Source organism: Lissotriton helveticus, chromosome 11 (assembly GCF_964261635.1).
Source record: "Lissotriton helveticus chromosome 11, aLisHel1.1, whole genome shotgun sequence".
NCBI classification, from domain to species: domain Eukaryota; kingdom Metazoa; phylum Chordata; class Amphibia; order Caudata; family Salamandridae; genus Lissotriton; species Lissotriton helveticus.
Genome location: NC_136072.1, coordinates 446078512 through 446105066, shown reverse-complemented (window position 1 = coordinate 446105066; position 26555 = coordinate 446078512).

The window sequence follows — 26555 nt, the reverse complement described above, 5'->3', positions numbered from 1 at the left end:
TTTAATCAGCACTGTTCACTACTACAGCACTAATATATGACAAATAACTAACAGAGGCTACATAACAAGATGGTGATGCCTGATAGCGTGTATCTGCAGTGTAACATTCAGTCCACTTTCTATTTCTATATTGTTGCGTTTGTGTTTGGCGCCACTGGGGGATTTAAAGTACACTGTTTTAGCCTCCCGTTTGTCAAGTGAGCAAGGACACAGCCTTGTGTCCGAAACGCGTCTTGGAGGCATGCAGCGTTCCACGCATTTATAAGAAGAAAATTAAAAAATAAATCTGAATTTGGCGTAAATGCTGAGTCCGTGTTCCTGTTTTAAGTGCCCCAAGGCACTGGGAAGTGGTGGAGTTGATATATATATATATATATATATATATTCCTTCGCGCTCTACCTCGTCGCAGGGGGAACACATTCACGCTGGTGCCATCATCGGGATCGAGGTCGTCTCCCGCTTTACATCCAACACAAGTTTTCAAAATTGATGGCACTCCACTCAGAGGTTGCTTTTCAAATTATTTAATGATAACAATTGAGATCGCCTACGCGTTTCGAACTGGAGCGTTCTTGATCACGGCATAATTTTAGACAGTCAGTCCTTCTTTGCTTTCGCATTAAATACACATGTAAGCAGCTGTGCATTGTGGGCCTTGTAGTGCAGTTTTTTTACATGTGTGCATTTGAACAATTTAATTCATTGGACAAATGAGTGCATTATCAATTATTTCATTCAAATACACTTTTACCTTAAGAAATAGGTTCTTGGGCTTAGTGCCCTTTGTATATTTTTCTATTTACAGGTGTATTGTAGCAGATAAACAGATCTGAATATTTCTCCCTTTGCCTATGTGGCCTTGCGGCGAAATGCTTCCCATGCGCTAGTATCATTAGTTAGCGCATTATTCTCTGATATGCCCTTGTGTGTTTAATCAGGGGTTATATTAACTGTGGACAGCTGTATATATGTGCATGTACAAATGTGATTGGGAGCATTTGAGGTTCACGGGCTGAGTGCCCTGGTCACCGCAGTTACTGGCCATAGGTATATGGGAGTGGGCTGTAATGTGTTTGTCATAGGGTGCATCAATCTGCAGTCTTAGCAAACAGTGTTTTTCAGCAGTCATATTTTGCAATAGTGTCAATAATTACAGATGTACATGTAGTTCAGCGTCTCCATTCAGTCCATGTGGTTGCATCGTTTTAAATCTCATGATGAGTCTCGATTCGAGTCGTCTCAGGTCCAATTTTCTGTCCCCGCCACGTTCGTTTTGGGGTATCACCGCCAGGCCAGAGTATGTCATGTACTGCCATGATTTTCCAGGGTGGGTGGCCATGTGCTTTGCCATGGCATACGAGAAATCTTTATTTTGGATCGCACGAGTATGCTCCAGGATTCGCTTTTTCAATGGACACGTGGTACTCCCTATATATTCTTTCCCGCATTTGCATTGTAATATGTATACCACAAAGGATGTTTCACATGTTATCACATCTCTTACTTCAAAGTTTTTCCCAGATGGATCACAAATATTTTTAAGATTTTTGCCAATCTGACATGCTTTACATACTAAGCATCTTGTAAATCCTCTTTGTTTGATTTCCAACCAGGATGGTTTTTTGCGTATTTCAAAATGGCTATGTACCAGGTGATCCGATAAGTTTGGTGCTCTTTTGTAGCTCACTAGCGGATTCTCTCCTATGTCCCTGCCAATGTCACCATCCTTTTTTAGGACATGCCAGTATTTGGTTAATATTCTTTGTATTTTGTGACTCTCCTTTGTGTACCTCATTATTAATCTTGGTTGATCTTCTGGTGTTGTTTCTTCCATTCGGGATGGTTGTTCATCTGTAATTATTGTTTCCGGTTGATTTCTTTTCCTTTTCTTTGGTAATGACCTTTTCATCTTTTCGCCAGATATCAGCATCTCGTCTCTGTGCATTTCCCTTGCTGCGTTTTCTCCTCTGACAACGTCCTTCATTTTATACCCCCTCTGCATGAAGCGGGTCTTTGTCTCCTTAAACTTCTGTTCCATTTCATTTACTTCGGAACAATTTCTTTTGCAAAATATGACTGCTGAAAAACGCTGTTTGCTAAGACTGCAGATTGATGCACCCTATGACAAACACATTACAGCCCACTCCCATATACCTATGGCCAGTAACTGCGGTGACCAGGGCACTCAGCCCGTGAACCTCAAATGCTCCCAATCACATTTGTACATGCACATATATACAGCTGTCCACAGTTAATATAACCCCTGATTAAACACACAAGGGCATATCAGAGAATAATGCGCTAACTAATGATACTAGCGCATGGGAAGCATTTCGCCGCAAGGCCACATAGGCAAAGGGAGAAATATTCAGATCTGTTTATCTGCTACAATACACCTGTAAATAGAAAAATATACAAAGGGCACTAAGCCCAAGAACCTATTTCTTAAGGTAAAAGTGTATTTGAATGAAATAATTGATAATGCACTCATTTGTCCAATGAATTAAATTGTTCAAATGCACACATGTAAAAAAACTGCACTACAAGGCCCACAATGCACAGCTGCTTACATGTGTATTTAATGCGAAAGCAAAGAAGGACTGACTGTCTAAAATTATGCCGTGATCAAGAACGCTCCAGTTCGAAACGCGTAGGCGATCTCAATTGTTATCATTAAATAATTTGAAAAGCAACCTCTGAGTGGAGTGCCATCAATTTTGAAAACTTGTGTTGGATGTAAAGCGGGAGACGACCTCGATCCCGATGATGGCACCAGCGTGAATGTGTTCCCCCTGCGACGAGGTAGAGCGCGAAGGAATCTAAATTACAGGGGAGAACCCAACGCCCACATCGCATCTTCATTGAAACAATCGGGTTAGAAGCAACCCGGTGCGTTGGTGAATAACGTGCAAGCTGAAAGCTGTGACAAGAAAATAAACGCACGGAACCAAAGAAGAGCGATTGTTTGAAAAAACGGAAACAAACCTTCCCGCTGCCTGACTGGTTGAGCGCCGACGTGCAGGGTCGGAGGACACGAACACGGCCGGGAGTCTCCCAGGTAAGGAAAATCGGGAGCGGGTGAAAAGTTTCCTGGGCATTGTCAGCGAGGTGAGAAAGTACAAAGGCTAAGAGTAGCTGCACTGAAATAATAAGTTTGGAATAATAATTTCACAAACGACAACACCTCACTCGGAGATTCAAAAACAATTGAGACTTAGGAGGAAAAAACTCCGGGCACAGTTATTGAGATAACATCAGCTAACTGGCGCCTCAAAATAGACAGTCGGCTCGTCTAACAACTGAATTGAACATCTGAACTGTAAAAGCAAATCGAAGGATAAAGCACAATAGCAAATAGTTGCAGCTCATCTTGCAATAATAATGGAGGAAAGAAGCGCTAAACGGGCCTCAAAAGCAGAGGATATATTTAAAAAGACAGCTCCTGGCACGAAAAGGAGGGATGAAAGCAACAAAAACACATCGACAACCATCACAAATATAAAGCAATTGTTTGCCAAATTAGAGAAATTACAACGCAAGGAAATTTCTCGCTCATGGGAAATCATCACTTTGGAAAAATATGTCGAATGCGACATGGTCCCGAGAGGGCTGAGGATCTTTGTGTTACCCAATCATCCCGACACTACACCTGCAATGCTGGAAGAGTGGGGCAGGAACAACATGGCCTGCTCCAGAAACATGCTACTGATAATAATAAAACATGCCCGTATTGAGGTTGACGAATTACATGTGGCAATTGGTGAAATGGAAAAAATCATTTCTGAGCAAAATGAAAATCCCGAAAATGTGAAGAAAATGAGAATGGAAATGGAAACTAATCTGGACAAACATGAAGAAGAAATCCAGAACAGAAAACAGAGAAAGTTCAGGAGAGACGAGGATGATTACCTCTATGGAACAATCCTGACATTTGCAAAGAAATATGACTCCTACAAGAAACAGTGGAAGCGCACCCCGGCTGGGAATGAAGAGAAATCAGCAAGCGAGGAAGAATCAGAAGCCAGCGAAGGGGAACAACGACAAGTTGGCGGCCAACAGCTGAGTTTTTTAGACGAACTTCAGCTACTCCACAAGGAGCAGCAAACGTCAAAAGGAAGACCGCAAAGAGGGGGATACAACCGTACCAGAGCAAGAGGCAGGGGATCATTTCAGGCATCAAAAAATCCAACCGGAAAACAAGGAGAAGCAGGAAACACAAGCGGTGGATACAACCTGAGGAACAGAACGATAATAAAAAAGTGAAGGTAATGAGAAAACAGAAAAAGACCCCAGATCTGGTTATCAATCTATCCAGATATACTCTGACAAAGAACGAAAGGAATCTCTTGAACAAAGGACTGTCATTTTGTCCAGAAATTCACCAAGACATGACAGAGACGAAAATTGAATTGTACAAATATGTACGGAAATTAAAACTGAAAAAACATTTCAAAAAATATCCAAAATCAGACTTAACACCACCAGAACAAGAAAAAAATAAATCTAATAAGACAAGTAACACTGTATTTAAAATGGTGGAAATATCGCAACTGCGGGTTGCTCATGACTTAGCCAATGATACATCAAGTACACAACTTGGTGATACACAAATACTGGCGGAAATGGAAATAGATACCAACAAAAGACCCAAAACAATGTTCAAGGCCAAATCAAAATTTTGCCCAACCCTATATCCAGGAAACAAAATAGATGTTTTTCAGGACTTGGTATTGGGAGAGCTAGAAAGAATGACCAATATCTCCAACAATAAGCGTGAAAATCTAAGCAAAGAAGAAAGATTGGCGATACAAACATTGAAGTCAAACACAACCATTGAAATAAAGCCCGCCGATAAAGGAGGCAACATCGTCATCCTAGAAAAAGAAGACTATGTGAGGGAGGCGATGAGACAATTGGAGGACACCACGAAATACACTGAACTTGCAAAAAATCCGACAAAAGAGCTAACATTGGATTTAAGGAACAAATTGGAGAAATGGAAAAAAGAAGGTCTGATCTCCGAACAAGAGAGGAAATTCTTAATGACGGATAACCCCAGAACACCGACAATATACTTTCTCCCGAAAGTGCATAAGACACTCAACAAACCACCGGGGAGACCAATAATATCGAGCTGTGGGAGCCTGTATGAAAATATCTCAAACTATGTGGACAACTTCATAGCACCGATTGTCCCCACACTCACGTCGTACATAAAGGACACTGGGGATTTCCTCCGAATTATCTCTAATACTGACTGGCAACCCAACTATCTACTCATAACGATTGATGTAATCTCGTTATACACCTCAATTGACCATGAAATTGGCCTCCAAGCAATCAAATATTTCCTTCAACAACTTCCAATTGGCCAATACGAGCATTCAAAAATGCTAATAGAAATGATAAGACTGTGCCTATACAATAACGTCTTCCTTTTTAATAAGAAGGTGTACATGCAGCGCTGCGGGACGGCCATGGGAGTTTCCTTCTCCCCAAGCTACGCTAATCTCATGATGGGGTGGTGGGAGAGATGCGTGGCTTGGGGAGAAGAAAACGACCAACATATGGCCAACGTAGCGTTGTGGCTGCGCTTCATAGACGATTTGTTCCTGCTATGGAGGGGAACAAAGCAGGAATTTCTTGTGTTCTTCGAGGCCTTGAATAACAACAAAGTTGGCCTTAAATTCACATTTAACCTAAGTTCCAGCGAGATAGAGTTCTTGGACACGAAAGTGTATGTGAGGAATAACAAACTGGAGACAACTGTACATCGCAAGAAAACTGCCACCAATAGTATTCTCCACGGACAGAGTTTCCACCCCGAGAGTCTAAAAAGGAGCATACCATATGGAGAGCTGCTCCGCATGAAAAGAAATTGTTCCGAAGTAAATGAAATGGAACAGAAGTTTAAGGAGACAAAGACCCGCTTCATGCAGAGGGGGTATAAAATGAAGGACGTTGTCAGAGGAGAAAACGCAGCAAGGGAAATGCACAGAGACGAGATGCTGATATCTGGCGAAAAGATGAAAAGGTCATTACCAAAGAAAAGGAAAAGAAATCAACCGGAAACAATAATTACAGATGAACAACCATCCCGAATGGAAGAAACAACACCAGAAGATCAACCAAGATTAATAATGAGGTACACAAAGGAGAGTCACAAAATACAAAGAATATTAACCAAATACTGGCATGTCCTAAAAAAGGATGGTGACATTGGCAGGGACATAGGAGAGAATCCGCTAGTGAGCTACAAAAGAGCACCAAACTTATCGGATCACCTGGTACATAGCCATTTTGAAATACGCAAAAAACCATCCTGGTTGGAAATCAAACAAAGAGGATTTACAAGATGCTTAGTATGTAAAGCATGTCAGATTGGCAAAAATCTTAAAAATATTTGTGATCCATCTGGGAAAAACTTTGAAGTAAGAGATGTGATAACATGTGAAACATCCTTTGTGGTATACATATTACAATGCAAATGCGGGAAAGAATATATAGGGAGTACCACGTGTCCATTGAAAAAGCGAATCCTGGAGCATACTCGTGCGATCCAAAATAAAGATTTCTCGTATGCCATGGCAAAGCACATGGCCACCCACCCTGGAAAATCATGGCAGTACATGACATACTCTGGCCTGGCGGTGATACCCCAAAACGAACGTGGCGGGGACAGAAAATTGGACCTGAGACGACTCGAATCGAGACTCATCATGAGATTTAAAACGATGCAACCACATGGACTGAATGGAGACGCTGAACTACATGTACATCTGTAATTATTGACACTATTGCAAAATATGACTGCTGAAAAACACTGTTTGCTAAGACTGCAGATTGATGCACCCTATGACAAACACATTACAGCCCACTCCCATATACCTATGGCCAGTAACTGCGGTGACCAGGGCACTCAGCCCGTGAACCTCAAATGCTCCCAATCACATTTGTACATGCACATATATACAGCTGTCCACAGTTAATATAACCCCTGATTAAACACACAAGGGCATATCAGAGAATAATGCACTAACTAATGATACTAGCGCATGGGAAGCATTTCGCCGCAAGGCCACATAGGCAAAGGGAGAAATATTCAGATCTGTTTATCTGCTACAATACACCTGTAAATAGAAAAATATACAAAGGGCACTAAGCCCAAGAACCTATTTCTTAAGGTAAAAGTGTATTTGAATGAAATAATTGATAATGCACTCATTTGTCCAATGAATTAAATTGTTCAAATGCACACATGTAAAAAAACTGCACTACAAGGCCCACAATGCACAGCTGCTTACATGTGTATTTAATGCGAAAGCAAAGAAGGACTGACTGTCTAAAATTATGCCGTGATCAAGAACGCTCCAGTTCGAAACGCGTAGGCGATCTCAATTGTTATCATTAAATAATTTGAAAAGCAACCTCTGAGTGGAGTGCCATCAATTTTGAAAACTTGTGTTGGATATATATATATATATATATATATATATATATAGAGAGAGAGAGAGAGAGAGAGAGAAAAAGAGAGACAACAATTTATTTCTACATTCTAAGATCTACATTCTAACATTCTAAGGCACTATTGTGGATTGCATTCAGCATTTCCATGTGCACATTTACACCTATATGCTGCCTAACAATTCGCCAGCTCTCCCTCAACTGTGGGGGGTGAAGTCTTTTACTATTGGATTTAAGGTGGTAAAGTTACTACTAGTAACTTTGCACTCGCATTTTACGTGTGCCTGTTTTGGGAGTTCTCCATTATCTGACCTGACATCTCTGCCTACAGGCAGGCATCTCCACCTACAAATGGACACCTCCAAATGAAAAGGTTTAGGGAAATAGCCTAGACCTAGAATCACACACACCTGACACACATTCACACAAGAAGCACATAGGTACTCCCAAAATCTAAGCTGTACCATCTGACCCTTGGAGTCCCTCACCTTTGGCACCTCACACTCCATGATGCAGCCAGTCTCACTCAAAGGGAGTGCACCTTCACCGAGGAGGAGACAGGCCATTTAATAAGATCTCAGCAACACCAGGATTAATAGTAAGTTTTATTGTGACCTGAACAGGTGTCTGCCAGCTGTCCACAATCAGCAGCTACTGCAAATATTCAGCATCATAAATTCATTTAACCTTAACCTCTTCCATGCTCATGACGGCTCCCGGCCGTCATGAGTAACGATGGGCGTGTGCTGATGACGGCCGGGAGCCGTCATGACCACGCCCGTGATCGGAATGTTCAGCACTGTGGCGGAATACGTGCCGCAGTGATGTTAAAACCCCTTTCTCCAACCTCCGATCTACATAAGATTACAAACACAACATATCCCCTTTCTTATAATTAACAAAAAAGGAAAAAATGGTAAATCAGTAATATACAGTACTTAATATTATGCAATAAAACAAAAACAAAATAGGTGTTCAACACACTGTAATTATCGAAGAATAATAAAAACTAAAATGTACTCATCACCCAACTCCAGCAGGATAAAATGTTTCAATATTCATGCATTGCAAACATCTTCACCTTATAATTCCACAGTATTACTTTTACCTTACAAATTTTAGATGGCGAAGATCATACAGCTTCCCCTTTCTTGCTTATTCTTTCCTTCCTGTATTGGACCCAATCATTGGTTAGTAACCCTACTGATATTTACTCAATTTCTCTCTCACTTCCTACAAATTACACCCAGCCAGCTTGTTTCTCTGCATCCTTCAGGATACACTCTTGAATGTGGTTCTCTTGCTTTCAGCAAACAAAAAGGTGTGACTCTGGTAGTGGAATGAGGCGTATTTCTATAGTTCAACAACATATTTAAAATTCCCATCCTCCAATGTAAATCACTGCATGCAATTAACTGCACACTTACAGACAAAACTCCTTTGAACCTCTCCACATGGCCATTTTCTCTTGGATGATGACCAACGCCTTCATTGCATAAGAATTCTTCTATCTGCACTGACACAAATTGAGGGCTATGGTCAATTATTGTTTCCTTAGGCCACCTCCTTCTCACATACACATCACATCACATCACCCAGGAATTCCATAATGGTATCAGAATTTACACAATTCATAAATTTCACTTGCCGGCCCTTTAGAAAAATAGTCCATAAGTACTAAATCATACTATGACAATGTCGGTGGGTAGGTGGTGTTAGACCTGACAGTCCTTTGGGTGGTCCCTCCTTATTTTTTTCCCCTTTTTGCCTTCCATTTTTTTTTAGTCCACTACATTTTTGGTGTTGACCTTAGGTCTCTGGGCGCTCCATTGTTACTAATTAACAATGAAGCGCAGGTGCTCCTCTAAAATGGAGGAAGAGTAGGAGATCCTCACAAAATGGTGGCCTGTCCAGATTACCTCACAGCCTGGGCCATAGGGTTGTCATGAGGGGTTCCAGAACCTTCTGGTCCCCGCTAGACACTCTGGGCCCAGGCTATATAAGAAGGAATGTTGTGCGGCCATTTTGTGTAGTAAGGAGATCATAGGTGAAGGGAGAGGTCAGCTGGAGTCCAGGCTGTGGAGTGAGGAGGTTGACACACTGTGTGGGGGTTGACTGCCTTCAGAGGCTGCTACTTCCCTTTGTGATGCTACCCCCCAAGCCATTGATCTGACCCCGCCACGACTCTGTCAAGGGAGATAACGAGACCGCCAAAACCCCCAGTGGAGGACCGGGTCGGGGACTGAGAGAACTTGTCCAGTCTGGTGAGGGTGAGTGGGGCGGAACTCTGATAATACGGACCCCTACATTAGTCACCACCCTGCGCCTGACTTAAATTGTCTCCCTGCTGCCCTGTAGTGTCCCTCCAAATCCTGCCTGTGGTAGCGGAGTACTTACTAAATTACTGCCGCTGGCTTCCAGAAACCCTGTGGTGGGAAGGGTGCTGCACTCGAACATTGGAGCCGGCAGCGCCTTCTTGCCCAGTCCCGAGTTGGGGTGACAGGAGGCAGGAGCGCATCGCAGGCCTGACTGGACATCCGCTTCCCCGCTGAGGAGAACCCGTGGGCCGGCCTTGGAAGGAAGTGCGCCGCCTCGGGGAGCTGGTTGCTAGGCAGCGAAGCCTGAAAGAAGACACGCCTTCATTAGAAGAGCGCCGGGGAGTGAGGCGGAGTTGAAAGCGGCTGAGGGAGGAGTTCCCCTTCGTGTGTGTGTGAGGGGGAGGAACGCGGCGACAGCTAAGGAAGTCGTACTAGGAGCCCAGCCTGTCTCCGGGGAGGATCGTAACTCAGCGGGACTGCCTACATTGATCAGGGCAGTCACTGGCCTAAACCCCTTCAAATACCGGCAGTTGCTGGAACGGTTAACAGAAGTAAGCAGGGGCTTGGGCTGGAGGGAGGCGTGCCTCGCGGAGGTCTCAGCTGGGCTAAGTGAATAATCAAATCCCGGTCCATGAAAGAAGAATGAGTGGTGGGCCTGGGAAACGGGAATAAGAAGAACCTTACTGCCTAAAAGACCTGCAAATGGAGAGTTAGCTGCTGCTCCTTGTATGACTGTCCGGGAACTAGGTCATTTCAGAATTACCAAGTGAAGGCATATTATTCACAAAGATTAAGGTGCTCACCGCCTGGGACAACGCATGATTTTTAATTATCTTTGAATATAGTGCATGCTCAGACTTTACTCAAAGAATGCTATGTCACTCACGAAATTACTTGCTTCTTGCATTCGAGGCATTACTTGCCTTGTAATTAATGTATTCTATTGCTTAAGAACGTGTTAATGTGATTTCCTTTGATCAGCCACTAGACTTTCGCTAAGCATTTTATATTTAAATGAGTTCTTGACTGAATTGGGCTTTTGCACATTAAACTGCTGACTAGTCCTATGGCTGAATAAGGGTCATTAGTGATACATGAGTTTATGATATTTATATGTTTACAGAAACAGGAATCTTAATGGTAAAGCATACAAAATGATGACTTGTTATTGCTGACACATCTGAGAAATGAACTTAAAGGAAAGATAAAGCCTTTCTACTTTTTCTAAAAATGGTGTGGTGTCATTTTTAAGTGGTGGTGCACTGAGTTGCTGTGTTAAGTGTGACGCGTTTACAATACAATTGCCTTGGAGTTAGGCCTTCCCGCTTGGTACCAGGCTACCCTAGGTGGACCGGTGAACCCGGGTCTAACAGGTGGCATGCCGGGGGTTGTGACACGTTGTGGGGCTTGTATCACAATGATAGATTTATCACTCTGGCAGATGCAATGGAGGCATTTAACTTGGGTATTGGGCAGTTTTTTCACTTTACCACAATAGCGGCTACGGGTTAGGGCATATGGCCATCCTTTGCAGACTTTCCCCAGAAACCGTAGACACTGCACTGGTGACACTGCTTAATATGGTGGGGTCAGAGACTGATCTTGCATTTGTATTGGTCATTGCAGGAGAATGTCCAATTGTGCATCTTCATGGTACATAGTAAGTGGCATGAGGTGCTGGATCTGCCTCTGTCAGATAAGGAATGACAATGCATACATGAATGGGTGAAGGGGATCTCTATACAACAAGAGGTATCTAGGAGTTTAAAACAAAGTGAAACTGAATCACAAACAACTATTGGCATGAAAGAATAAGAGACAGGTGGAGACTACATTCATCAATTGCATCACGTGACTAGATGACACATTCGCGTGAGGCACATATTCTAGGTGGAAAAATTTCCCACTTTGTTTTAGACTCCTAGATACCTCTTGTTGTATATTCATGTTCTTGATAGGGGCATGTATCTAGTATGAGTCGGTAAACGAGCCCTGGGACCCCCTCTAAGTAGTGTGTCGTATATGAAGGGGATCTCTACCAATGCGAGTTTCAAGCTGCTTCAGTACAACACAGTACACCAGATATATCTCACCCGAAAACGTTGCATGCTATTTACCTCTGGCGAGCAGCCTCCTGCCCATGCTTTTCCATGAGCAGGGCAGATTTTACTCATATGTTCTGGAGGTGCCCTGAGCTAGACACATACTAGATGGTTGAATGCAGCCACGGGATGGTCTGTCCCCAGGGATAATAGACAGTTACTGTTGGGGTTGGTCCATGCCTGGAAGAAGAAAACTCTTAGTAGGAAATTTATACTATTGGGGCTGGCGCTTCCTAAGTGTAGGGTGGCCATTCGTTAATTGTCCCCTCGCTTCCCAAAGGTACTCTTCATAGCTACACCCATGTGCTCATGTGCTCATATGAAAGTAGTCTTTAACAGCATTTGTTAGACAGGACGCACGTTTTTTGGCTTTAATTTGTGGGTTGGAGCTCCTGACTAAGGCATGGGTGAACTGAACTGGGGAATTCACCACCAATCCCCCCCGAATGAGTACTTTATTAAACAACTTTAACGGTTGGTGTGTGGGATCATACTGCCAGCAAAGCAAAAACATGTAGTCAAACATTCGGTATAAAGGCAAAACTCAAAGGTCAGTTTTACACAATATCTGCAGCCATTTTGTTTGTTTACATCTCAAAATCAAGACATGGAGGAGCAGTCATGGATATTCAAATCTCCACTGAACAACATACATCTGTTTGCATAAAAAGTGCTCCATGAAATGCACAGTTTTGAGCCTACACAACATGACCCTTAAATCAAATACAACAAAGATGCATCAGGCCATTTGTGATGCATTTGTCTCTGTGTTGATTTCCTGTTGTCTGTTGAATTTTATAAAACGGGTTAGGAAGGAGTATAATGGACATAGCTGACCTTGACACTACAAAGTGCTGGAGGTGAAATGAGTAGCACAAGAGCACGTGACATGAATTAAGCTGAAGGAGTTATCGGCGTTAGCTTATCACCTCACCATGACTCGCATCAGTGTGTGTGTTTCATCTGCACATGAACCATGCTCTCTAGGGCATTCTGATCTCTTGTCCCTGTGGCCAGAATGCAACTCTCCGAACAAATCCTGCAGCCGTCAGCCCAAGAACGGTCAATCAATCAATCAATCAGTGGCACTTATAGAGCGCGCTACATACCCGTAGGGTCTCAAGGCGCTGGGGGGGGGGGGGGGGGTGCCGCTACTGCTCGAACAGCCAGGTCTTCAGCTTCTTCCTGAAGGAGAGGTGGTCTTGGGTCAGGCGCAGGTCGGTCGGGAGGGAGTTCCAGGTCTTGGCGGCCAGGTAGGAGAAGGACCTTCCTCCTGTCGTCGCTCTTCGGATGCGGGGGACGGCGGCGAGGGCGTGGTTGGCTGATCGGAGGTGGCGTTTCGGAGCGTAGAAGTTGACTCGACTGTTGAGGTAGCTCGGGCCTTGGTCGTGTAGGGCTTTGTGTGCGTGGGAGAGGAGGCGGAAGGTGATTCTTTTGTTGACGGGGAGCCAGTGAAGGTCTCTCAGATGTCCGGAGATGTGGCTGGTTCGTGGGATGTCGAGGATGAGTCTGGCTGAGGCGTTCTGGATCCGCTGGAGTCTCTTCTGGAGCTTGGCGGTGGTGCCGGCGTAGAGGGCGTTGCCGTAGTCCAGTCGGCTGGTGACGAGGGCCTGGGTGACGGTCTTCCTGGTCTCGGTGGGGATCCACCAGAAGATCTTCCGTAGCATGCGTAGGATGTTGAAGCACGCCGAGGAGACGTTGTTGACTTGCCTGGTCATGGAGAGGGAGGAGTCCAGGATGAAGCCCAGGTTTCGTGCATGGTCTGTCGGTTTGGGTGCGGTGCCCAGGGCGGGAGGCCACCAGGAGTCGTCCCAGGCGGAGGGTGAGGAGCCCAGGATGAGGACCTCCGTCTTGTCCGAGTTCAGCTTCAGGCGGCTGGTCGTCATCCACTCGGCTACCTCTTTCATCCCTTCGTGCAGGTTGGCTCTGGCGGCGGCGGGGTCGTGGGTCAGGGAGAGGATCAGCTGGGTGTCGTCGGCGTAGGAGATTATGCTGAGGTTGTGTTTGCGTACGATGGCCGCGAGGGGGCTCATGTAGACGTTGAAGAGGGTGGGGCTCAGAGATGATCCTTGGGGGACGCCGCAGATGACGTCGGAGGCCTCTGACTTGTACGGTGGTAGGCGGACTCTCTGTGTTCTTCCGTCGAGGAAGGAGATGATCCATTCCAGCGCCTTGTCCTGGATTCCGATGTTGCCGAGGCGCCGTACTAGGGTGCGGTGGCAGACCGTGTCGAATGCCGCGGAGAGGTCTAGGAGGATGAGGGCCGCTGTTTCTCCATTGTCCATCAGGGCTCGGATGTCATCGGTGGCGGCGATGAGGGCGGTCTCGGTGCTGTGGTTGGCTCGGAAGCCGGACTGTGAGGGGTCGAGGGATCCGTTCATCTCGAGGAAGGCGGCCATCTGTTTGTTGACGGTCTTCTCGATGACTTTGGCTGGAAACGGGAGGAGCGAGATGGGGCGGTAATTCTTGAGGTCGGTGGGGTCCGCTGTTGGTTTCTTGAGTAGAGCGCTGAGTTCGGCGTGTTTCCAGCTCTCCGGGAAGATGGTGGTGTCGAAGGATGTGTTGATGATGTCTCGCAGGTGGGGTGCGATGACGGCGTCGGCCTTGTTGAAGACGTGGTGAGGGCAGGGGTCGGTCGGTGAACCGGAGTGGATGGAGTTCATCGTGCGGATGGTGTCTTCGGTGCTGATCGGGGTCCAGGCGTGGAGGGTGGTGGTGGGGGGTGGTTGATCGGTCATGGTGTGCGTTGGTTGGTTGTTGAAGCTGTTGTGTATGTCCGCGATCTTGTTGTGGAAGTATGACGCGAGGGAGTTGCAGAGGTCTTGCGATGGGGTGATGTCGTTGTTTCCTGCGCTGGGGTTGGAAAGCTCTTTCACGATGTTGAAGAGTTCCTTGCAGTTGTGTGCGTTGTTGTCCAACCGGTCCTTGAATGCTGTTTTCTTGGCGGCGCGGATCAGCTGGTGGTGTTTCCGGGTGGCAATTTTGAAGGAGGTCCTGTTGTCCGGTGTCGGTTCCCTTTTCCAGACTTTCTCGAGGGCTCGGCAGTTCTTCTTGGAGCTCTTGAGTTCATCGGTGAACCATGGGGCCTTCTTGCTGCCGGGTCTGCTAGGCGGGGTCCTCAGTGGGGCGAGTTCGTCCGCGCAGTTGCTGATCCACGTCGTGAGGTTGTCGGCGGCCTGGCTGGGGTTCGCTGAGCTGGCAGGAGGGTGCTGGCTCAGGGAGGTGGCGAGCTGGTGTGCTGTGATCTTGTTCCAGCTTCTGCGGGCCGCCTGTTGCTGGTGGTGGTGAGTCGTCGTTCTCTTGAAGGTGAAGTGGACGCAGCTGTGGTCCGTCCATTGAAGCTCAGTGGCGTGGCTGAAGTCGATGTCTGTGCTGGACGAGAAGACTGCGTCGAGTGTGTGTCCGGCGAGATGGGTGGGGGTGGACACCAGTTGCTTGAGTCCCAGGTTGGCGAGGTTGTCGAGCAGGGTGCTGGTGTTGCGGTCGTTGTTGTTCTCCAGGTGGAAGTTGAGGTCCCCCAGGAGGATGTAGTCGGCGGAGGGGAGGGCGTGCGGGCTGACGAAGTCGGCGATGTCCTCGCTGAATTGTGTGCGTGGTCCAGGGGGTCGGTAGATCAGGGTGCCTCTGAGGGTGGTGTTCGGGTTGGTGTGGATCTGGAAATGCAGGTGTTCGGCGCTGGTCAGGGTGTTGTCGGTGCTGGTCGTGAGGCGGATGGTGCTCCTGTGGACGATGGCGATGCCTCCTCCCATCTGGTTGGCGTTTCGGTCCCTCCGGACGATCTTGTAGCCCTCTGGGATAGCGATGGCGATGTCTGGAGCTGAGGAGGTGTTCATCCAGGTCTCCGTGAGGAAGGCAATGTCAGGGGCTGTGGCGTCTAGGAGGTTCCAGAGTTCGATGGCGTGTCTGTGGACGGAGCGGGTGTTGAGCAGGATGCACTTGAGGTGGGTGCTGCTGGAGTTCGACTTGGCGGGTGTTGGTGCGAGGCAGGTCCGGATGCAGGAGAACTTGCAGGCGTGGCAGCTGAAGGGTCCCTGGGTGCGTCGTGGTGTGGCTTGGTGGCACTCTGGGCGTCGGCCGGTGTTGAGTGCGCTGAGGGTGGCGGCTGAGTACGTCCTGCGGGTCGGTCGGGATCTTCGAGGTCCAGGGGTCCTGGCGCTGGTCGCGATCCGGTCGCGGACGGGCGCAGACGGGCTTACCTTTGGCGCGCCTTCGGCGCACAATCGGCGCGCCCGCTGCGCGTGACCGCTGCGCGTGACCGCTGCGCATTCGCACGGTCGCCATTTAAGGCGAAGTGCGCGGGTGGGCGGAGCAGCTGGGAGGCGGGAGCGGGGAGGGTTACAGAAGAGAAAAAAGGGGCGGGGACAAGCGGCGGTGGCGGGAAGGGAGGGCGGAGGGCGGCAGACAACAAGGAAGGAGAGCCAGAAACACGGGCAAAAATGTGATTAAACAACAGGCACAAATCTGCGACAAAACAAGGGAAATAAGGGGAAAAATAAGAAGTTACACGGAGTAAACAAAACAGGCACAACTATTTGACAAAACAAGGGAAAAAAGGAGATACACGAAGTTTTGGCAAAACAGGCACAAATGCTCGACAAAACAATCCCCGCAGCGGAGGCAGCCGGCAACCGGCAAACGAGGCAGCAGCGAGGCAGAGGGCAGGCAGGGGGCACACGCAGCAGCTGGTGGCCGTGCGGCGCGGGGCCACCAATTTGTCCCCACACAATGTGAGTGCCAATCTAGAGAACAGCCTGTTTAACAATCCGGATGTAGTCTCTGGATTTCTGAAGACCCATTCAGATAAACTTGATATGCAGACAAAAACATCCTAAATGCCCTGGTTGCTCACGTAGTTAGAATTGATGTAAAGCCCTTGGCTTTAAATAATCTCCTTGCAAGAGTTCAATCTAATCAAGTGGTTGCATATCATACCCGCCCTTGCGCCAGAGTACCCCAATCGCTGGAGGCCATTTTGGAATGGGTTACAGTTCCAATACAGCAACCACTTCTCGAATCAGGCCAACAGGACACGCTAGAGTCCAGTCAGCCTTACAGTTTATGAAAGACTTTGCCGGAACGACCACTGCTTGTGGCAGTGCCAGGTTCCTCTGTTAGTTCAGAGGCTGATAAAGGCATCAGAGGGAAAAGCACTTAAGCACTTTATTCCCCCTGAAATTTCACCTGTAAGCATTGGCAGCAAGGAAGGAGCAATTTAAGGATGCTACCTCTCAAGCCACACAAAGGTAATACTTACTTTCGCCCTGTCTCTGAGCACAGTGGAAAATCACTAGTCAATATCCATCCTCACTGTGATTGACTAGTACTATGATGCCCAGCCCCACCACCCTAGGGACAGAGCAATTCGAACAACTGAAAACTACAGTGAAAACACCCTTGAAAAGGGAATGAAAGTGGCTTCAGAAAGAAAGATCCAATCGTGGTACTCGCAACAATTAGGATCACAGTTAAGGACTCGCAGCCTATTTCTTTTCCCATTGAAGTGCCTCTGGTCAATGTAGACTTCAGTAACGAATAAACAGGGCCTAAATTGTATTATTATAGTATATTGTATTATTGAAACAAAGACCTACCCCGTTTTTCAATGCAATACAGCACCCAAGCTCGAACAAAATACTGATGGTGAATGTGGTTGTAAAATAGAGCCATGGAACAGCCAGCCTGCTGTTAGTGACTGGATATTATCACCCATCACTGATTCACCATCCCCAGAGAGGCCCGTTGTCAACTCATCGCACATCTTGAGAGGCTCATTATCGCTCCGTCAAGACCCAATGAGCAAACCACCCTTAGCGTAGAGCCTACACCACCCTACACTCACCTACCAATACAATTGTCAATGGTTCAGGACGAAATGACAGAAATAGGATTCCAATCAGACCAATCTATTGTCAATCTTGTGTCATCAAATTTGAACATAGATCACAGGAGGCCAAATTCACCACTGGCCCAATCTCCAGTTAGGAATATCGTAAACCCAGCAAGAAACAGGAAAACAAGATCACTGGATCTACTGTGGCGAGGTCGGAGTCGCAACCACGGAGTTAGTATTTCTTGCGCACGTTGCTTCAAAAGGCAAGCATGCTATCTTAAATAGGAGTAAGAAATTGCTTGGTTCATTGGAGGGTTCTAGTCAAGGCATATCAACTCATTAACTTTGTAGGCAATATATTATTCAAGACTAACCCAAATCTGAAAAGAAGAGACAATACAATAACCACCTGGTCTTCCCCACAGATAGCCAACCTTATTTAGCAGCTCAAGGAAGATTTTTTGTCATGGGCCACTAAGTTTCTGCGAGTGCTTCCACCTCGTTACCCCCGTCCATTGTCACCACATGATCGAAACCTCAATGTGCCAAGTGTAGGATCCTGAGAGGAGATATTCACCCGGATTTTCAAAGACAACAATACAATCTTTTGGTAGTTAGTAGCGTTCAAATAGATGGACATTATCGTGAAGTAAGCTCCCAGTTACAGCAGACCGAATGAGCATGGATGAGAATTACTCAGCCTATTGCTCATGTATGAAATTCCTGCAGGAAACAGATAGCTGGTAATCTAGTGTATGACATCAGCTTCTGCTAAAAATCTGGTGAAAGGAAAAACGTGCCATCTCGACCCATTATACCTCCATGAGAAGATCTTGACCCAGTACAAGGAACTGAGGGTGACATGCCTGCATTGAATCCCTGCAGTATATATCTTACAATCAATCAATCAATCAATCAATCAATCAATCAGGAAGTTATAGAGTGCACTACTCTCAAGGCGCTGGGGGTGTGTGCGGGCAGCTCCGTGGTCATCCGAAGAGCCAGGTCTTGAGGTCCTTTCTGAATAGGTGCAGTTTTGGGCTTCCTCTGATGCTGAGGGGGAGATCGTTCCAGGTCTTGGCCACGATGTAGGAGAACGATCTGCCACCCGTTCTGACTCTGTGGATGCTGGGTACCGTGATTAGGGCTAGGTCAGAGGAGCGGAGGTTTCTCTTGAGGACGTGGAAGGAAATTCTTTTGTTGAAGTATTGGGGTCTGGTGTTATGGAGGGCTTTGTAGACGTGTGTGATCAGTTTGAAGGTTATTCTTTTTTCGACGGGGAGCCAGTGGAGGTCGCGGAGGTGCTGGGTGGTGTAGTCATGTCATGGTATGCTGAGGACGAGTCTGGCTGCAGCTTTCTGGACTGTCTGGAGTTTGCAAAGGAGTGTTTTGTTGATTGTGGCGTAGAGCACGTTTCCGTAGTCCAGTCTGCTGGTGATGAGTGCATGGGTGACAATCTTCCTGGAGTCGGGGGGATCAATTTGAAGGTCTTGCGGAGTATGCGGAGGGTGTTGAAGTATGTAGAGGACACAGCGTTGATCTGGCGGTTCATGGTGAGTGAGGAGTCGAGTATGATGCTGAGGTTGTCTGCATGGTTCATAGTGGTTGGTGGGTTTCCAGTAGCTACTGCTCATGCAGGAAGCGACGTCCTTCATTCCTTCTTGGAAACTTCCTGGTGATTTTGGGTTCCTTGGTGAGGGAGAGGTGAGATGGGTGTCCTCAGCTTATGATACTATGTTGAGTCTGTGTTTTTTGATGATGGTTGCAAGGGGTGCCACGTAGACAATGAAGAGAGGAAGGATCCTTAGGGTACTCCGCATCTGATCTCTGTGGGTTCGGAGAGGAAGGGCGGGAGTCTTAATATTTATGTTCTGCTTGAGAGAAAAGATGGAATCCAGTCTAAGGTAGTTCCCTGGCCACCGGCGTTGTGGGGTATGGTGGCTAGTGTGCAGTGGAAGACAGTGTTGAAGGCTGCTGAGAGGTCTAGTAGTAAGAGGGCTGCATTGTGGCCTTGATCAGGGAGGGTGCAGATGTCATCAGGGGCTGCTATGAGGGCGGTCTGAATGCTATGGTTGCAGGAAAATCTGGATTGAGAGGAGTCAAGGATGTTGTTGGTTTCTATGAACTGCGTTAGCTGGGTGTTGACCAATTTCTCGATGACTTTGGTGGCAAAGGGGAGAAGAGAGATGGGCATGTAGTTCTTGAGGTCAGTTGGGTCTGCAGAGGGCTTCTTGAGGAGGGGTTTGACTTCGGTGCGTTTCAGTCATAGGGGAACATGGCTGTTTCGAGGACGCAGTTGATAGTCCATCATAGTTCTGGTGCGATGGCGGTAGTGGCCCTGTGGAGGGGTAAGTGTGAGCTCCGAAGTGGATGCTTTTCATAGTCTTTGCAGTGTCTTCTGTAGTGGCAGGGTTCCAGATGTGGAGGATCGACTGGGTGGTGTCACTGGTGGAGGGTGTAGGATTGGTGCCGTGGTCTTGATAGTCAAAGTTGTCACAGATCGTCCTGATCTTGTGGTTTAAGAAGGAGCTGAGTTTGTTGCAGAGGTCTTGGGAGGGAGGGACGTCAGTAGTTTCGCTGTGGAATCTGGGGAATTCTTGATGATGGCAAAGAGATGCTTGGAGTTGTGGGAGTTGGAGAGGATTCTGTCCTGAATGAAGTTTCTCTTAGTTGATTTGATGAGTTGGTTGTGTGCAGTGGTGGCGGCCTTGTAGGTGGTGCATGCTTCGGGGGTTTTGTGGTTTCTCCAAGCTTTCTCCAGATATCGGCTCAAGGGCTTGGATTCTCGATGGTGCGTGGTGAACCAGGTGCCTTTCGTGTTTGTGTCGTCTGGCGGAGTTCTGGAGGGGGCAAAAGTGTTGACGCAGTTGGCGGTCCATTGGTGAAGGTTATTTGCTGTTGTGTTGGTGTCCGTCGTGGTAGGAGGAGGAGTGTAGCTGAGGGCGAAGTCGAGGTGTTCTTCAGTGATTTTGCTCTAGTTTCTGCATGGGAGGCGTGGCATGAGCTTGTGCTGGGGGAGGGGCTGCAGGGGCAACATTGGCAGGAAGAAGGCAAAAGGCAAGGAGAAAAATAGAGGCAAACAGAGAAATAGGTAAAGACAGAAAAACAAAACAGAAAAAACGGAATAAACAGCAAACAGAAAAAGACTGAAAAAGGCTGACAGAGTGGACCAGCAGAAGAGCATGCTCTTCCACTGGACCACCAGGGAAGAGGCACAGGCAGGAGCCTGTGGGTGGAGGAGGGCCTCGAACACCTACCTGGGTCACCAGAAGACGCTGGGGGCAGTGCCTTAAGGACGGAGCTGCGTGAGGGGAGAGCAGCTACCTTGACCAGGAGATCAGAGGTCTTGCTTACACTGAGAGGAATCAGGAATCGGATATACGGCCGGCCCATACAAAGAGCAGTACTGTACCCAACAATCAGCTTAATGCCTTGACTCATCTTTTCACTCCCACGGCTACTCCAACAACATCAGCAATACTTGTAAGCTCTCGCTCTTGTTTTGGAATGTGGCGGGCATAAGGGGGAAAATCAAAACTCAGACATGGTCCGACTTTGTGGGTACTTTTGCTGTAATCTGCATGCAGGAGACTTGGGTCATACTGCCAGTACATATTAACTGGTTTGAAACATTCCATCTGGAAGCCACCCCATCACATTTTGGTTGTCCTGGGGGGGTTTGGCGATATACATCTCCACCACGGTCAAATCCAAACCCTTCCTTTATAAGGCAGACACATTATTTTATCAGGTACTTGGCCTCAAATTTGAGGTTGGCTCATGGTGAACTTTCAAAATAACATTCCAAAAGCTAATAGAGCATTTGCTTGGTCCAAACTGGACTTTGATCTGAGCTCTCTTAAACCATAAGGAGGCAATGAGTTAGGTTTATTGTGGGGGGTGATTTTAATGTTCATCTCTGTCCCATCAGGATGCCTGAAGCCTCACAGATGTAGACGAGAATTCTAGTTTTTCACCTCTCCCATGATATGCTTGGCAATACCATAAATCATCTGATGAAATTCAACGTGGGCTTTGCAAATTAATATAGTGATATAAATGGCTCTTTTCCAAACACATTTGCGGGTAAGGGTGATTGTTCTTGTATATGTTTTATATTGTTATCTGCCAATCAAGCTAACATGGTAGGGGACCATTTGTTACACAACCTGGCAATGAGGGACCATCTTCCCCAAAGTATAACCCTAGTTATTCCTAAATGGCATGTGTTGTTTTGCCCAGCCAGTCGAGTCACTGATATTTCTGTACAAAAGGAAAAGGGCACTAGTATCAAATGGGAGTTTTTAGACACTGAGACACTTGTGTCTCAGCTTGTTAAAGATAATCAAACCTTATTTGATGTCTGTCTAGATGCAGAAGCGACTAGCATAAAGAGTGTGTTTATCACCCTATCTGAGGCCATCAAGGCAGCATTTAGTAGGCCATCCAATTGGTGTTTAGCGAAGAGAAGGGGATGGGTTGATGCAATGTAAGAAAGCCTTCAAGAAGGTTATCGCGGACAGAAAAAATATTAAAATTGAAAACTTACAGGAAGCCAGACTTAAGAATGGCCAGAAATCCTTTTGGATTGTAATAATCCAACCCTTTCTTAAAGCACTTGAAGAACTCTTGATTGAAATATCCATACCTGGTCATGATGGGCCTCCTTCTTTGGGGGAGTTTGTTCTACCAGGGGAGGGGAGGGAGGCGGAAGGGCGCTATCTTCTTTAGCAAAGGAGCACTTCTTCTCAAAGTACTACCCTTGTTTGGAAGAAGTTACAGAGGCTGTAAGATCTGGCACCCATGGTGAAAGCTCCTAGCCCCGACCGGGTCCCTTCAGATCAAGAGTAATCTTGAATTATGGGCCCCACTGTAAACAAACATCTTTAGGGCGGTTAGCTTCTCCACAAAAATGTCATCATGGGCTGACTCACTAATTATTCCGATCTTTAAGAAAGGGAATCGAGAGGATCCCAGTTATTATCACCCAATTCCTCTCCTAGACTCTACAGTGATGGTCTTGGGCCGTGTCTTACTCTGCCGCCTTGAGGCATGGGCTGAGGCGACCAGCACCTTTTTCGGACATTCAGTTTGGGTTCAGGAGAGGGCTTGGGACAGAGACCAATGTCTCAACCTATCCCTCTTGTTGGGGAAGTATACAGTTCCCAAGGGAGGTTATCGCTTTTTGGGTTATGTGGATCTGTCCAGCACCTTTGACTGTGTCTCCCAAAGTAAATTGTAGGATATTATGGAAACATTGGACGTGGACAGATCCATTACTAATCCTATAAGGGAAATTTATAGTAACTCCAAAGCCTCAGTAAGGTTTGGGATGGGTAGGAGATTTTTCGGAGACATTTGGAGTGAGTAGGGGTGTTAGGCAAGGGTGTGTCCTTGCGCTATTCCTCTTCTCTCTTTATATTAACCAACTGAGGAGGGAGCTGGTGTTAACATGCAGGGGTATGCCCGAGGTTGGGCAGCATCCAATAGCTGAACTGCTATACGTGACTGACGCTGTCCTTATGGGCTTGACGGAGGGATGGTCGGAAATGAAAGCTAGGAGGCCGGAGAATAGTGATAAAATGTTTTATTGGAACTTGAGACAAGACACTTATTGAGGGTAGTTGGATGTTTCTTTAGGAGTTGGAAGGTAATTATTGCACAGTGGCAGTCCAAAATCCTAATATGGCTCGTAAACAGTCGGTGAGAGATGTAGAGTGGATAAGGTGGCCTTTGTTTCAGGTTGCAGTGCTCTTCAGGTAAGTGAAGGCTCCCCAGGATACTCAGAAGAGAAAAAAAAAAAAGGAATGGCGGTAAGTATACCTGTGAGTCTTTATGTTTCCCTTCACCAAACCTTGTGCCAATCGTGCAGTACAAGAGTGAGGGAAGGGTTGTGCCAGGGAGACGGAAGAAAATGGTACAAAGGGTAGAAGGTTCCAGCGTATCTTTCCTAACTTTCTCTAAACCAAGGCTCAGATAAAAGAAAAACGAGTCAACCGTATAATCTCAAACGGTAGGCTGCTTCTCCCAATATAACAGCTTTGAGCATGGGACAGTGCAAATAAAGTGCGGCCATCTTAGGGGTCGTTTTTGTGCCCCACCCGCCACCCTAAACCCAAAGATCATCCCGCCCCACACCTCCCCCTGTCCCCTTTCCAATGTTCCCAGGTCCCGGTGCACTCACCGCCGAAGCCGTAACTCTCCCTGAGTTACGGCGGCAAGCTCGCGTCTCCTGGGAGCGTCCACCAGTCTTCGCTCCACGTCTCGGATTCTTCTTCTAGGGCTTTGTCGACTGGCTCTTCGGTTGGTGGTGTTCCTTCTCCGGACTCGACAGGAATCATCCTCAGTCCGACGTCTTCTTGCTTGGCTCTTGCTGCATCTTTGGCTCCTCCGGCGTCTTCGGTTCCCTTGGCATCTTCAGCTCCTTCGGGCTCCACTTCAGCGTTCGCGTCGCCTTCCCACGAGAGGCTCCTTTTCTCCGCCTCTCTCAGCCGGGATTGGTTGTCCTCGTCTCCGTCATCCTGCAGTGGGGAAGGCGCGAGGAATCTATTAACCCATCCATGACTGGACCTTGTCGCTACTTCCCTTGACTGTCGGGCCCCCGGGTGCACAGCGTCCTGAACTTTTCTAGACTCCCCCTGACATTCCCCTACCCTAACTTTCCTGCTAGCAGGATACCTTTCAAGGGGATGCCTTGACAAAAAATCCGAGTTTGTTTGCTCTTTGCCCTTTCTATGTTGGGTTGTGAAATGAAAGGGTTGGAGGGCTAGAAACCATCACAGGATGCGACCGTTGTGTCCTTTGTTTCTGGCAAGCCACTCCAGTGGAGCATGGTAGGTGTAAAGAAAACATTTGTTCCCTTCCAAATAATATTTTAACGACTCTATAGCCCATTTAATAGCAAGAGCTTCCTTTTCTATAACGGCATATTTGCTCTCTCTAGGGAATAGTTTTCTGCTGATATAAACCACTGGTCTTTCTTGTCCCTGGGAATCTATTTGTGATAAAACAGCCCCAAGTCCGTTCTCCGAGGCATCGGTTTGCAGTATAAATGGCCAGGTATAGTCTGGGCTAAGGAGGAGAGGTTCAGTAGTGAGCAGGGTTTTTAAGTGGGAAAAGGCCTGCACAATACTAGGGGAGGGATGTTTCAATTTCTTTTCTGTAGGCACGTCTTTTTTTAATAGATCAGTTAAGGGGGCTGCTATCTCCGAAAAGTCAGGTATAAATCTCCTATAATAACCTAATATACCCAAAAATGCTCGGAGCTCCCTTCGGGTGGAGGGGAAGGGGGGCTCGGATATTGCAGCTACTTTCTCTTTTTGTGGCCTAATATATCCCTCTCCCAGGAGATAACTCAAGTATTTTACAGATCTGACGGCCAGACGGCTTTTAGCTGGATTTATAGTAAGACCCCCCCTTTCTAGGGCCTGAATAGTTTGCTCCAGATGTACTAAATGGAGATCCCAGTCATCACTGTAGATGACTATGTCATCTACATACGCAGATGAGTATTCGTGATGGGTTTGAGGATGAGGTTCTCAAGGTGCTGAAAAGTGGCCGGGCCCCATGAAGGCGGAAAGGTAGCATTTTGAAATGGAACAACTCTCCAGGGGTAGAAAAAGCAGTTTTTTCTTCATCACATTCCTTGAGGGGAACCTGCCAATAGCCTTTGCAGAGATTGAGGGTGCTGATATATTTTGCTTTGCCCAATTTTTCGATCATTTCATCCACCCTCGGCAATGGGTAGTCATCAAAGCGGGAGATCTTATTGACTTCTCTGAAATCAATGCAAAAGCGAATGGATCCATCGGGTTTCGGCACGATGACAATCGGTGAATTCCATTAGCTTTTGGAGTGTTCAATTATACCCATACCCAACATTTGTTGGATTTCTTCCTCAATGGCCTCCCTTCTAGCCTCTGGTATTCTGTAACGCCTCAACCGCACAATCTTTTTGGGTTCTGTATGTATAGCGTGAGAAATGAGGGACGTTTTCCCTGGAGTTAGAGAGAATACCCCTTTTAGAGGTGATAGTCTGGCTTTTAAATCTTCCTTTTGGGCCAGAGGTAGATCGGGATCTATACTCTGTAAAACAGAGGATCAGTCTTGTCCTGATTGAGCAGGAGAGCAGGTCGAGGACCCTCCCATTTTTTTAGAATATTTATATGATATATTTGAGTATTTCTCTTTTCTTTGGGGTCTAATTCTAAGCGGTATGTAACCGGAGTGACTTGTTCAAGGACCCTGAAGGGGCCCTGCCATTGCCCCAACATCTTATGTTCGGAAGTGGGTCGCATCACTAGAACTAGATCATTCACATTCAAGCTTCGTTCTTTGGCTTTCTTATCATATTGTTTCTTTTGTTGTTCTTGGGCCTGCTGCAGATGGGTCTTGACCATGTCACGTATTTTATATAATCTGGTTTTCAACCCCAGGACGTACTCAGGCAGTGGCTTGGCTCCCTCAGGTTCCTCCTCCCATTCCTCTTTTAACTTATCCAGCAGAGTCCTAGGCTGCCGGCCATATAACAGCTCAAAAGGGGAATACCCTGTACTCTTCTGCTTTTTGCAGCGAAGAGCAAAAAGAGCCAGTGGTAGCATTTCTTCCCATTTCCGGGCCTCCAGCTCTAACAATTTCTTTAAGGTGGTCTTTAAAGTGGCATTATATCTTTCACAGAGGCCATCTGTCTGGGGGTGGTATGCAGCGGTTCTGATTTGTTTTATGTTTAGTTGCTGGCATACCTGTTTCATGAGGTTTGACACAAAGGGTGTGCCCTGGTCGGTTATAATTTCTTTGGGAAAGCCAACCCTGGTAAAGATGTTAATAATGGCCTTCTCTAT